Genomic DNA, 14199 nt, shown 5'->3' on the forward strand with positions numbered 1-14199 from the left:
AATCAGAAACAGGAACCTACGGAAACTCTATGTCCGGTAACCGGCACCTGCGTCAGGCGGTAGGTGAGGACGCCGTGGTGCCTCTCAAGCCACTCCTCAAAGAGGGGACTTATCGCTGCAATGACAGCGAGCCCAGCCCTCGGTTGCGACAGTCGTTGCTGCCATTCCGCCATGAGATCGCGCCGGAGCTCGTCCCGCCACGCACTAATCTGGCGCGGCAGTGGAGTTTCGCCCCAGCGCGCAAACAGAAAACGCGCGCAAGCACCTTCGCCTCCAAATCCCACGGCAGTAGTCCGGCAAGGAGGTTAGCCGCCTCTCCGGAGATCGTGCGATATCCGCGAATCACCCGGATGGCCATGACCCTCTGGGACGTGAGCAGCGCCCGAGCTGGCCGCCGCATCAGGTTCGGCACACAGGGGCGCCGTAGAGGGCCATGGACCGCACGATCCCCGCGTACAACCTCCGGCAGGAGGCGTTTGGCCCCCAGCGGTTGGGCAGGAGCCACTTAAGTGCAGCCCCCGTCCGTTCCAACTTAGGAGCCAAACGTCGGAAGTGCGCATGCATGTTACCTACTATCGACTCAAAATAGCTAATAACTAACTTACTTAATGTACCTTACATTTTTACGTATCGGTTAAAATTATTTTATAGGTAAAAATAATTAATTAGGTATATGGTTAAATCACAAAGCGATGTGTCAATAGTAATTATATTTTTTATAGTATTGGATCTCTAAATTAACAAAACTGAATTTCCCGTGAATGTGAAAAATGTGTACTTATTTATTTTATTATTAACACTTTTTCATATACAAATAGTGAAAATAAATAAAAAGAATAACAATATGTTGAATCACACTGCGTACACGCACACAATTTATGTTTACACCCACAGATTTTACAATAAAACAAAAAAAGCATTTATTTTTTTAACTATATATTAATAGCAGGGTTATCATCCATTGGTAGGCTATTAATGGCTATTAATGGATTATAATCGATAATAACTCAAAGTAGCCGGCTATTTACCCAACACTACTTATACCATTAATCTCCGCAACTATTTGACGGATTTGGTTGAAATTTGGTACAGATATAGTTTAGAACCTTAGAAAGGACATAGGATAGTTTTTATTTCAAAAATCTTTAGTTTAAGTCCGTTTTTAAACTATTTTTTCAATGCCCTAAGTGAGTATACATCTATTAAATTCAAACGAAGAGCTCATTATGTTGATTTTTGAAGAGTTCCCTGGAATATCTTCTACATCTCATTTTTGAAGAGATTCCGCGAGATCGGGAACTATGTGGTTAAAACCAAAAGGAGATTGACCAATTTGTATGGGACTTTGGCTATTTTTGAACAAGCAGTTCAGCTAATAATATATGTTTGATTTAATAGTTCATATCAGTAAGAATGAAGATACAAACTTAGTTTTGTATCCAGATTTATATTTGGTTTTTTTTTACATTTTATTGAAGTTGTTTATGCATGAAATAAAACATTTTTTTATTAAAATTCTTTATTAATCTGATTCAAATGTAATTAAAATATGGTCTAGCAACTGGGCAGGTGGATTAATATTTTCCTGGTACCTTGTCCAGCTCAAAAACCAAATAATAGTCATTATATGTGCACAGCAATCTACTGTTCTACGGCCCACCATGCAGTTGCAGCAATATTGTTTTATAGCTGCCCTCCCTTCAGTGTTATTCTCATATAATATATATACAAAATATGTTTTTCTACTAATGTGTCTACTATGTATTTTCCCACGCAATAAACTGCAGTTGACTGAAGGGAGCGGGAAACCTTCCAGTAGGCTGCTGGCAGTATTTCTGCATAATTCAATCGTATAGGAACCATCGCCTCTTATGTGTTAGCCATAGTAGGTAGTAGTAGTGAAGAATCAGAATCCAATGAAGACTTAGAAAAACAACACTCACAATGCAAAAGAACAAAGCGAATAGTATCTGTCATTTTGACGAAAAACACAACAGATTGACAGCACTGAAGTCAAATTCAAAGTCAACTGACTTGGTTATCATAACAAATACTAAAATAAATGTGATTTTTTATACTGCTAATTGATACAAAGTTATTAGGATCAGACATTTACTAAAATATAAATAAAATTATTGGTAAATTACATTTTTGTTGAGCAGCCTGGTCAAAAATAGCCAGTTTTGGACAATCTCCTTTGCCGGAAGTCACTATTCCACGCGAACGAAGTCGCGGGCAAAAGCTAGTACAAAATAAAATTCTTGTGTTTTTAAAGAAACTTTGCTCCACTCTAGGATTTGTCGTGGGTACATTTACAAACATACAATTTTACATACACATGACACCCAAATCAGAAACACTACAATTTGTGGAACACAAGTATTTTTGAACACAAAACTTGAATAGTGTACATAATATAATTTAAATGTACTATCAGATGACTTAAACTAGTGAAATTAGTATCTGATTAATAAGTTTGTGGCTAACTAACGTGATGATTAAAATATTCAGTGACAATAAATTGTTTTACGGAATTAATTAATTTAATCTATTTCGGTACGACCGAGTGGATTACCGGCGATTAATATAAATGAAAGCATATTGTTTTGTCAATTAGTTGTTACATTATTTCAAATCATGTATAACGCTTGTTAATCTATGAAATAATAATTTAAAAAAGTTGTGACTTTGTTAATTATTACATTTTTCGATTTTGGTTTATGCTCAAAATTAGCGACGTGATTCGAGCCACCGTGTTTGGGCTACGTAGTATATTAGCTGAGCACTGCCCTTTTTGCGCCGTGTTGATTATTTATGTGTTTTTTAAATTATATTCTTGTTTTGCCTGCAATATCATGTAACGGTGCAAATTAACTACTTTTCTTTCTTTCTTTTTATTTCAACATTTTCAATAGTGGGATTGAATTTGGCATTTTGCCTAATGTTTGTACATTGACATTGATATCTTAATATTAAAGTTGTTTTACAAGAATCTAATAAGATATCTAAATAAATGTATTTGTGTAATCTTAGATTATAATTAAAACTAAATATTGTTTTAGTATTTAACACAAGTAAGAGGCATTAAGTATGGCTCCAATCTTCTCAATCCCTGAATCTCCAACAATTGCTAAATTCTAAACCTGCGGACTATCTAGGTGGCGAAAAGCAGGAGTAGGAACTGGGGTTTTCGTCAGTAAGAGTTTGACACTCCCATCTCATCTCACCCGACCAGACATTTAATGATTATACCGGTTCAAAATAAAAAAGAACTCAAAAAGCGCACTAATTGTAACACCTTAGGTGTTTTTGGTGCCCATGGACGGTATCGATTGGTTACCATCAGATGATCCGTCATTCTTGTTTACCGGCTTTTTCTAAAAAAAAAGGAAAAAAAGGAATGGTTCATCCATCATTTCATAACTTCAAGCAAGACCTAAGTTAACTAAAACATTTTTTTACTTTTTTTAGAAATTAAAAAAAAGTACAAAGTTATGTAACAAAACAGTATGTCCCTTATCGAAAAACAAGGGAGATAAAAACTATTACATTCAATTTCGGTTGAGAAAAATCTTTTTTCTTTGGACTTTGTTATCGTTATCGTTAGAGTGACAGCATCGTTCCAATGATTAATGATAACAGATCTAACGATTTTACGCACACAAGCATGAGTTTTTGTGTTCCATTACTTGCTATGTGTCATAAGAGTATGATACCCTTTTTTTTTTTTTTTTTTTTTTTGAGGGGGGAAAATCATCCAATGACTTCTCCCGCCTTGGGCAAGGCGAAAGGGAGTGTCAGACTCTTACTGACTAAAAACCACCCCGTTCCTTCTCCTGCTTTTCGACCCGAAGCCCCGGTAAACCCGCTAGGTAGTCCGCAGCTCCGGATCAGGCATCAGCCCTACTGGGCCCCATCTGTGGTGGTCTGATGGCTCTTTGAGGCGCGCGCGGAACGCGACGCGCCGCACGCACGGGTCTGGATCTGGTCGGGCGGCGAGCTACCCTTGCTCGTCGTCCGCAGACCCGCACTTACGGTGGCCGGAGATCGTCTCGCGATCCCCTACGCCCGGAGTGTCTCTCGCGACGGCTGGGACGTGAGGAGGTTTGTTCTCTCACGCGCCCCGCCTCCTCCTTAGAAGAGTATGATACCCTAGTATCTTATGTTTTTAGTTAGCTTTTGTTGGGTCGCGTCAATATAGATTTTATCTATTGATTTTAACTTATTTGCCTTTTAATAATGTTTTTTAAAAGGTACGCGTCCGCAGGCTCGCATCGTACGCATCACACGCAATGGATTTTAGTTTGTCTTGTATAGAAACTCATACAACTGCGTCCACTGATCCGCATCGTACGGATCGCATCATCAGCAATGCCTACATGCGATGCGTACTGATGACGTCATACAGAATGCGTACGATGCGTGCGATATTTTTTAAAGTTCTATTGATAATCATCATCTGTAAGTATAAAAAAACCTTTATTTGTACGAAGACAACAGCTGAACAAAAAGATTTGCTTTCAATCAATGTATGTGTTCCGTACTCAGAGTCATTTAATGGTTACTTAACCTAGTCCTTAGCAATTGTTTTCGGAACAAAATCGTTACTAAGGAATACTTTAATTAATCATTAAATGTATCTGAGTACAGCAGTTAGAATTTAACAATATTGGTTTAGTAATTTAGATGTGGAAACCTTGAATACAAAATACCAAAGACAAATATTAGCTAACGCTACGAAACAATTGCGTCAAAATTTATTACACACTTTTATCTTAACTGTTTTTGTTTACAAACACAAATTTATAATAATAGACCTTAAGTAGTTAAAAATAAAGTACTTTTCCAATAGACGAGCTTTGAGTTATTCTAGAAAAACTATCGTAAGTAACATAAACAAAACAAAATAAATACAAACATAACAGTGTAAGGGATTGGCTGACGTTTGTTTGTTTTGATGAAAAATACAAATTCCATACAAATTCCTCTTTTTTTTCAATGAAACGGTTTTGTTTACTTATTGGAAACAACAGTTTTTGTTTGTTATTTTAGAAACGGTCGCGTTGTTTGGTTTAGTATTGTAAACCGTAGAATTAAAATTATTGGTGAGACTGCTCTACCAATATCTTTATCAAAAATCAACTACTGGATTTTGTATTAAGCATCATCTACATGGGTTTGCCATATTACCCACGGTTCAGGAGGCAGGTTTCAGGTTTGTCAAAGAGCGCTTTTGCTTGGTCTCCTTCAAACATGTAGTCCCTTAGTCGATTCTTCCAATACGCACTGTACGATCTCCGGCCACTGTAAGTGCGGGTCTGCGGACGGGTACCAGATCCAGACTAGTGCGTGCGCCATCAGACCACCACAGATGGGGCCCAGTAGGGCTGATGCCTGATCCGGAGCTGCGGACTACCTAGCGGGTTTACCGGGGATCCGGCTTGAAAAGCAGGAGTAGGAACGGAGTGGTTTTTAGTCAGTAAGAGTCTGATACTCCCTCTCGCTTCGCCCAAGACGGTTCACGGGAGAAGTGATTGGATGATTTTCCCTCCTTAAAAAAAAGGAGTAGGAATGGTGACAAAAATTTAATCTACTCTGTCATAAAATTCACTGTAATTTATAGGTATATCCGTCCAAAATTCAGTTACAATTTCATGAACAATTTAAAACATCAATCGTAGGCAAAGTTTGTCGCAATAAATCATACCGAGTAATTCGAAATCGGTTGAATATTGGTGTCGGTAACAATTTCTCATATCGCCAGGCGGATGTCGGCGCGAGGTGACGTCACGAATGACGACAGAATTTGGATACACTTTCAATTTGAAATATCAATTTAGTACCTAGGTAGGCTAGGTATTTAGGTATGTTGCCAATATCCGTTGCGCTAGGAGTGGTTGTTCCAGAGATTTTAGGCCTATGATAAAATAAGACAAAGTATTAATTATTGGGTTATCAGAAATGTCGTGATAACCTGGAGGTTTAAGACATCCGTTTCTCATTGATAAGAGTGAGGGTTACGACACGGTTAGTACCATGTGGTGTTTTGCGATTTTTATTCATATACATGATACAAACTCGTATATATAAAGTCGTTTTAAGGACAGTATGGAGATTATGAGATTTGGCTTAACTAGCAATGTGTTTTGTTTGTCTTGTTAATTTAAAACTTGAAATCTATTTTCTTGTTTTGTGCATCATATCTTATCAGACATGATTTATTTCTTTCTATGAACACTCGCGAAATGTAATTGTTACATTTAGCGCCTGTTTCACCACCTTCATATAAGTGTCCGATAAACTTATGTGACAATTACGTTCTTAATTCAAAGTTATCTGATACATAGCAGCTATCCAGACATTGTGAAACAAGTCCTTAATATAGTAAACCTTCGTTTAACCCTTCAAAGGATAAAAACATAATATTATGTAGATCTATACGACTTATAGTGTACCTAAGTAAGCCTAGGTATGCTAGAAATATCCTTTTCTTTGAGCTACAGCTAATAGGGTCGGCGGATCGTTATTTTCTAGATTTCCATAAATAAATTCTTATTACATGTATTTCGTTGGCTTTATCATATATATTTTTGTAAGATTTTGAATTTTATCAAGTTACTAATATAACTGGACTCGGTGAAGATCGACTAATAAGTAAAACTGTAACACAGTTATATTAGTTTAGCTGACGAATTAAACGGTTTATTAGTAACTAGCTTCTGTCAGCGGCTTCGTCCGCGTTTTCGTGGGATAAAAAGTATCCTATCACCCAAGTCAGCTATTACCCTGTCTGTATGCCAAATTTCATCAAAATGCGTTCAGTAGTTTCAGGAAATTAAATGGCTCCACATTATGTAACAACTTTCTGTTCATATAGTAATGTACCTGCTCACTTGGTGGTGGCCTGGTTTTCGTGTTGGCCCGGATGTTTAAGACATCCGCTTCCCACGATCACGATCCGGATCGAAACCAACCAACGGCAAGTACTAATATGACTTTTTCCGAGTTATATGTACTTTCTAAGATTATTTAGAAACTACTGACAATAATTTCTAATAACAAGTTTGAAATCGCCAACCCGGTTTGAACAAGCGTGATGATTAATGCTCAAACCTTTTCTGTGTGGAAAGGGCCTTTGATCATCAGTGGCCACTTATAGGTTATTGATGTGCTCATACTTGGCATTTGTTCATAGAATACGTATATATCCTTGGCATTTACAAGCCCTTTCTAAAATAGAACCGTACATCTCTTTAACTTACATTTATTCTGTCAACTGTGTATTCTATTCTGAACTTCATTAGCAAATAAATTAAGCAGTAAATAGACTGAAATGGTTCTTTAGTACTTCAGTTTACAGTCTCCAGACACCTGTTTGTATCAGCTGTTTAATTCCATTGTCCTTTAGAAGCTGAACAAGACATCAATTAGTCCTCAAATGACATTGTTGATAGTTTTCAGGCTGTAACTTTGATAATAAACGATTAATTCAAATTACGTTTAGAGTAAATTGGAGGGTATTGAAAGTAAATGCTTCGTTGGACGAGTGGTCGTAAGGGCGACTGCCGGACAAGAGGTCTCGGGTTCGATTCCCGGGTCGGGCAAGGTATTACTGGGCTTTATTCGGTTTTTAGGAAATTTCTCATTTGTAGCACGGTGTCTGGAATTGTGTCCAGTAGCAATAGAATCGCTCTCTATTACAAGGGACTTACATAAATGCTGAACTGTGTGTACATTCTATAGCGGTATTGCATGCTGTAATGTGCACCTCTGCCTACCCCTTCAAGAATAAAAAGCGTGACATTGCATTGAAAGTGAATAAATGGTAGTAAATGATAGATTTAGGGTGGTGGTTTGAAGTTATAGAGTTTCAGAGATGTTGGATCATGTATTAAATTGATTTCATTTTCTAAACTTAACTATGACATCATACAGAAAAAAATGGACTCATAGTAGTCAAATAAATATTTTTTTAGAAATGTAGCTAAATAAGCCACAATAAAATCCTTATGCACAGATCATCAAAGTATAATAAAAAAGAACATTATAATATAACCAAAAGCATTTTTCCTTGGCGCGGCAAAGGAATTTCTCTTGCAACGAGATAGAAAAAGGGGGAAAAGAAAAACCCGTTGTTAAAATAGTATAGCAACACTTTTATACTAAGGTAAAGTTGTTCATCTTTCGAGTAAATTATGTAAATTATTCCACTACTCGTATTTACAATTCAATGCTTCGTTTGCTTTTAACTTCTCCAAGCACTTTCTTATGTAAGGAGCATTGGATATGCTGTATTGTTTTTGCATCGTTTCTCTTTCGCTAGCTAGTTAAGTGAGGTTATTGAACGACTTTTCTTTTTTTAAGTTTGTATGAAGATAATATGTTCCTATACTACTGTCTCTTTCTCTGGTCTCTATCTCCTATCTCTCTCTCTATCTATTGTCGGGTTATTTTGACCCATTGCGGTAACTTTGATCTAATTCCTATAACCAATAGAAATCTAGTACAAAGCGTATATTAGTTATTCATTGGTCTCAAAGCTTAGGTCAAAATTACCCAGTAGGGTCAAACAAATCCGATTTTACTAGATGTCTTATTTAAAAAAATCATGTTATTAAATGTTACGACCATCTAGTTTCACTGACGGACAAGCTGACAGACTATTATTGCTGTATTTGTTGACATTTCAAAAGTACCTATTTATGGTTTAATTTAAATAAATGATTGACTTTGACTTTATGTGAAAACCGAAATCATTTCCAGTCTCCATTTGATAACCATTGCGTTAATAAAATCAATTCATGAAAATATATTTCAAAAACAGGAAAAATGAAATGAATTTATAAACGGAATTTTATTCATTCACACCTAACCATTCGAAGCATTGGCAAACAAAATCGACATAAAAGCAGAAGCAACAGTAATTTGTCGAAAACGGAACGAAATTCACGATTTTTTTCCAACTTCAAAAACTTTTGTGAAATTGCATTAGTGGGGCAGTTTTTTCACGACATTTCACCATTTTTATGTTAGTCGGTGCTGGCAGGAATGTGGACAAATTGTGCGATTTGTCTGACGGGATGAAAGTATGTCGAATGTCCTCGAAGTTACCATTTGTAGAGCAGAAAAAGTTAATGTTGATTCACTGTCATCATTAAGTGTGGAATTTATTTTCTTGTCTCCGATTGAGTTTGGTTTTTCCTCTAATAAATCACTTTCGTAGTTGACTGAGGTGGTTACTACAAGTATACGTTTTAATTTTGTTTTACTTAATTAGTTAAAATGTTTATGTATTTTAATTCATGTTTATTTGAGCTGTAACGTCTTACTCTTTTTTAAGGAAATAGGGGCAAACGAGCGTAATTACTATCACTATCAACGGTAATCGCACCCACATCACTAGGGAATCATAAGTATCCGGAGCTGCGGGCTACCTAGCAGGTTTACCGGGGCTCCGGTTCGAAAAGCAGGAGTAGGAACGAGGTGGTTATTAGTCAGTAAGAGTCTGACACTCCACCTCGCCTCGCCCAAGGCGAAAGTAGTTATTAGATGAGTTTTGGAGTACATTGATGGTACCTATTTAAGTTGGTTAACCTTTAACTTGTGATATTTATTCGAATTAACTGTGTAAAATTTTTAGCCAGTAACAAATATCACATTAATTTGAACTATAGAATACTCCATACAAAATTGCAGACAAAAAAGTCATAAACTATAAAACCATAATTATAGAATCCAATTTCGGCGGGTAGTTCATAATTTTTCGCGTCTACAGTGTGCATTCATATAATGAGTTAATGTCTCAATTACTTTCCTGACAGTCGGACGTCCTTTGTGCTTTACGATGGGAAAATAACTGGTTTTATTGAAGCCAATCTTTGGTTTGGAAACTGTCCAAATGAATTCGAGGATTCATAAAGTAGTTTTTAGTAGGACATTGTATTAAATTACGGTTTTTGTAATGAAAATTATTGTGGCTTTTTGGTTTTGTAATAAAAATAAATAAATGAAAGATGTTTTATTTTCTGTCTAGTTTTCTTCATAAAATGGCGTCGTACATGGATGAGTAAATGCCAATGAAATAATATTGAAATGAATTTATTTTTGTTGTATAGGTACTCTGCATTTTTTCATATATTAACCCATGTCTATTTTTATGTAGCGAGTTACCTAGACGCAAAATTCAAAGACATTAAACGATCTCGATCTAATGACTGATGATTTGTGAAACGATAAAAAAAGAAATAAAACTATCTTAATATACTACCCAATTCCCAAAAAAGTACTAGGACATCAGCAACCAATGGAGATGAAGGGTAATTGAAATATACAATCTAGATGTGTCCATAAATCATATATCTGTAGGAAAGTTCTGTCGGTAGCCGACTCCCGTTATAAATCTTCAGATATCTCCTATAAGATCCTCCATTAAGATTATATAAAGCAGTTTTTCTGAGAAAATGAGGGAGCCCGGTTCAAGGACATGATGGCTTTTGTGCTTGTTCAGTATTAGGGGTATTAAAATCTGGAAGTGAAGTACGAACCTTTTGTATTTTGTCTTTGTTTCGGTAAGGACTTGGTTGTACCGTGCAATATGTTTTTTGAGTGTTCGATATGAATTATATACATGGTTTGTTTTCATGTTATGGAAACCGATTTGCCATAAGGATGATGACGGGGTATGAAAATTAAAAATCTATTTAGCCCGTCCGTCAGGAAAAAAATTTAGTCACACGTATATTTTTTATTTTGTATTGCAAAAAACAAATACTTAGATTTTTTTTAAAACTAGGATTTTCTTTAGGAGTGAGAGTTTACAAATACATACATTTCTACGTATAAACCGCAATCGCATTTTATAAGTAAAGTAGTTTTAAATGATGTTTAAGAACCCATCTTCGTAGAAAAGAGAGTGAAATTGCCAGGGAACACAATAATAGGTCATTGACTCGTGATCGAACTATAGTAGGGCTTTTCCGATGGGCACACACGTTGGGGCTAATATTTGAAATAGGTTGGTAGTTGGTAGGTAAAAGTAATATGAGTGGCATTGTGCCCAGGGGATAATTGGCTGGCTTCTAGATAAAAATGAGTACACCTACTCTTTAACGGCGAGCCTACCTACAGTCTCCAAACTTTGCTACAAGAGATAAGAAAATGTGACAAAGTTTTAACTTTAATAATAAAATGACTTTTTTATTAATTATGTAAATATGGTGTTCCTAAACTCAACGATATAATTTAACACAGTGATAGGCCTTCCTATGACGGCTCTGGAAAGTAAATGGTAAAAAATAGTTCCATATCTTAATAGACAAGAGCCCACCAGTAACCTTTTGAAAAACCTTTGAAAGGTTATATGTGTATAATCTATTAAATTTTTATTTTTATTTTTCAGGTACAATCAAATCCCACCCAAAACATAAATGTGAAACTGCCAAAGTTCGATAATATTGGAATGCTTCGCATTGAGATTAAATAAGTACCAAGTTCCATACACACCTCAGTTAGAAAATGATATAAAATTGGCAAGTTTTCACATACTTTGTATAAACCTACTAAGGGCATTGAGTCAAGTATATAATTTTTTTAAAACTTGCCAAGTTATATCAAAAGTAACTGAGTCTGTGTATGGAACTTGGCCGGTCTTATTTAGATCTCACTACTCTTTATACGGCGAAGCATTCCAAGATTATAGGAATGTGTCAAAATTGCGCCTTTCACATAATTATATTTTAATGGGATTTCATTAGATTTTTGTAAGGCTTATTTTCTTATTTTCCCAAAATTCAACGATATAATTTAACCCAGTGATAGGCCTTCTTATGACGGCTTTGGAAAGTAAATGGAAAAAAGAAAGTTCCATATAATAGACAGGAGCCCACCAGTACCACCTTTTGAAAAACCTTTGTAAAGGTCGTATGTGAATTATCTATTAAATAATTTCTTTATTCTTTCAGGTACAATCAAATTGTAATTGACAGAAAATCACAAAGGGAACATCAGTCGCACTTAGTTAAAAAGGTTAGTAACATAATTAACTTAAAATCAATTATTATGTTATAGCTTACTCACGTATTGTTTTGACGAGGAACCAGTAGCAGCGCGACAATCGCCGCGTCGTGTGTCGCGAAATGCTGCTCATGAATATGAGTCTCTAGCATGGCTTGAAACTAGTCGAGTTCCTCGTCAAAACAATACGTGAGTAGATAACATAATAATTAGTTTAGTGTGTCTCACGAAAGTTACAATAAAACTTAAAATTGTTCTTGTTTTTTGAAATAGATTGATTGGGTTTCCTGTTTAGCTATCTTCAGCTAAGTTGGGCTATTTATAACAGTACTTATACTGTCTAAAGGGTAGATCAGTCACACTTAGTACTACTAAAGGTTAGTATATAAAGTAATATTTTTTCTTGTAATTTAGTATATTACGTAAATTATGTACAGTTGTAATAAGACTTCAGCCTCACTTTTTATTATAATTAAGATTACTGTTTACGATTCCAATCTGTCGTGTGTGTCTGTACTCGTGGAATAATGTAGAAAAAAATGAACTAATTCACTAACTAAAAAATCATAAATTTTATAGAGCTATAAAATTATTTTGCTTAAATAATATGTACAGACAAAGATGTCTTGAACTACGGGGTTCTAGAATTGTATTACATTACTATGTATAGACAAGATTACGTAACTACGTTTAATCTTTCGCCTCCCACATTTGCGCGCAGGATATTTGTGGGCGTGTCACAAAAATATAGATAGATAAAATATCCGTAAATACGCTATTTCTGTGTCGAAGTGTGGGGAGATTATCAGTTAATAACATTTCCCTACATCCCACGTATTGCGATTATTTTTACCAGGAGAGCAGCAGACAGGCGGAGGTTCGCTCCATTTGAGTGAATTTCCTTTTTTTCTAGCTTCTGTAAAAGGTGGCGTGTATTTAGTTTAAGTTATTTTTATTTTAATGTGAAGCTTAGTGTTTTTAGGATTCTTGTTATAATATGTTTTAAGTATAATTTACTTTAACAACAGTAAGTTGAATTTTTAAAATATTTCCTTACATCTCATGCGTTGCGATTATTAGTTTTACCAGGATAACAGCAGACAGGCGGAGCTATATGTAGTTCTTGAATATTGACTATTTTAAATTAGAGTTACTTTAAATTATGAACGATGGTTCGTTGATCTTTATAAAACATTGCAAGTCCTAGTGATGACATTAATTTTGGTACAAAAATTAAAGTGCCAGTTAGTTTTTATCGTTTACGTGAATAAAAATACTTGAATGAAAAAAAAAAAACATAAAACATTGGATACATCTAAATGTAGAACAATTAACTTTAATTCGCTCAATTAACTTTTCCACTGTCTCCCATTACGTAAACAACTACCTATTTAGAGTCTATGTTGCCCTGGTAACAGTAGACTTTTTATTCAAAATCTAATTGAGTTTGGAAGTAACAAAAATATTATTGTAGTTTTGAACTTTAAAATGTTCATACGGTTAGAAGTCAGTCATGACAAATTAAGAGACTATTTAAAAAATAAAACCATAGACATCACCTCTATAAATTAACCGTTGAAACCACTTTGTCTACAGACGTCTAGTCAGGTTCATACAAAAAAAGCGAGCACAAAAGTAATTGAGAAAGTCTGACGAACCGATCTTGAACACTGATAGGAAGTTCGCTCGAACTCCAAGCGACGCCGGGTGTATAAATAGTAGCAATTAATTAGTGCTGGAGACTACAAGAGTTGTACCTAACTCCAGATTAGTTCGGATAACAGATATATTATTTACGAACGAAAAGGTTGTGTTCCTTGAGACTTTGAGTTAAAAATAGTTTGTGGAGTAATGGGACTAGATACGATGATTGGGAAATGATGAAGTAATCAAAATTGTCTTACTATTTAATGACGTAATACTCACTTAACTCTTTGATGAAGTCATTCGACTCATTTCAAGCCACACAAAGGACCTATAATGATGCGCATCATAAGTTAGCCTCATAATCGAATTAAATGTAAATAAAATTTTGCTTTTGAAAAAAAATCTAAATTGTACGCCATTTCTATGCAAATAGTAGCTAGCTATCTAGCTTTAGTTGACAGCTACGGCAATTGAACTAACAAGGCTTTATGGCTCACTGACGTTACCTGGAAAAGTCTATCTATTTTATAACGACCGATA

At 35.4% G+C, this 14199-nt stretch overlaps 1 protein-coding gene across 15 annotated transcripts in view; it reads left to right on the plus strand.

The window, feature by feature from the left end:
* LOC118274590 (uncharacterized) overlaps positions 1-14199 on the plus strand; it is a 362728-nt gene that overhangs the window by 72587 nt on the left and 275942 nt on the right. For all 15 annotated transcript variants that reach the window (XM_035592192.2, XM_050697032.1, XM_035592186.2 and 12 more), the window contains exon 2: positions 11961-12024. The gene's annotated coding sequence lies outside the window, so the exon portion shown is untranslated. The remainder of the gene's footprint in view (positions 1-11960; positions 12025-14199) is intronic.

Source organism: Spodoptera frugiperda, chromosome 11, assembly GCF_023101765.2.
Source record: "Spodoptera frugiperda isolate SF20-4 chromosome 11, AGI-APGP_CSIRO_Sfru_2.0, whole genome shotgun sequence".
Taxonomy (NCBI): domain Eukaryota; kingdom Metazoa; phylum Arthropoda; class Insecta; order Lepidoptera; family Noctuidae; genus Spodoptera; species Spodoptera frugiperda.